The following is a 1,167-nucleotide window of genomic DNA, read 5'->3' as shown; positions in this document are numbered from 1 at the left end:
GGAATTCACTTTGTCTCTGACCCATTCGCAGGGCAAATATGCACATTCAGCCCTTCAGCCTTGGAGGCTCTCTGGCTCCCGCTCCCACCTCCAACGGAAAACTCAGTGCCTTTGCAGAAAGCTCTCTGTAGGATCCAGGATCCGTGGGTCTCAGTGTGATCCGTTCTACCCGGGGAGAAGCAGCGGCAGGAATGAGGGAAAGAGAGACAAGAAGACAGGAGCTGGGTTAGGTGGTGACTCATCTGCCTGACTGGTGAGACGACCCCCTGAGCAACAGTATGGATGTTTATTTATATCTTTGCAAAGTTAGTAACAGGTGACACAAGGTTGCCTAGCGACTAATAGCTGACATTAACCAGTCAGGAGGCTTATCTTGGGACCAGGTAGCTGGTGTGCTTTAGGCACTGAGGCCTAGTCCCAGCTACACACTTTTGACCAATTTTCTAGCTTCCACGCCTCCCAACAGCCGTCTATTGCTCTGCAACCAAGGCCCAAGAACTGTTTACTCTGATGCTGGTGGTGAAATGAAACATGGGTGCGTGAGACACTTTGGAAACACAGCACAGTATGCAGTCAGTGTTGTCTCTGGGTGCCAAAGCCCAAGGTTCCAAAACGTGGCCTCGCAGCTCACACTGGTGGTCATGGGGACTCACACTGAGCCCGTGCAAACACTTCACTTTGATCTCCTCCCCCCCACCTGGGAAGCAGGGACTCAGGTCTCCCCTGTACATACCAGCAAATAGAACCAAGACAGGTTCACTGGCTCCTACCCTCAGAGATGGCGAGACAGCCCAGCTCTGTTCAATTCCAAAGTCTGTGCATTTGAAACTTTGCAGGCACAGCTTTTGTAAGATCCATGGAGGGGGCACAAGGTATTAGGGCTGTTTCCCAGAGCCCAGTTGAAAAAATAAATATTACTACATGCTGCATCTCTTAGGGACAGAAACATCTATAGAGAAAGCTAGATTCGGTGCCTGTTTTCCTAGAATGGGAGGTGCTGAGGGGTTTGGAGGATTACACAGTTCAAGCAAGACTATCCCTCACCGTGGGGTGAGGGCAGTGTCATCAAAGAGTACAAAAAGAGGGTGGTCTAAGTGCCTGCCTGGCAAGTGCAAGGATCCGAGTTTGAACCCTGGTACCATATGCTGTGCCAGAACCCTGAGCCTG

Source organism: Octodon degus, unplaced genomic scaffold, assembly GCF_000260255.1.
Source record: "Octodon degus isolate 3935 unplaced genomic scaffold, OctDeg1.0 scaffold00007, whole genome shotgun sequence".
NCBI lineage: Eukaryota > Metazoa > Chordata > Mammalia > Rodentia > Octodontidae > Octodon > Octodon degus.
This window is presented reverse-complemented; position numbering follows the sequence as displayed.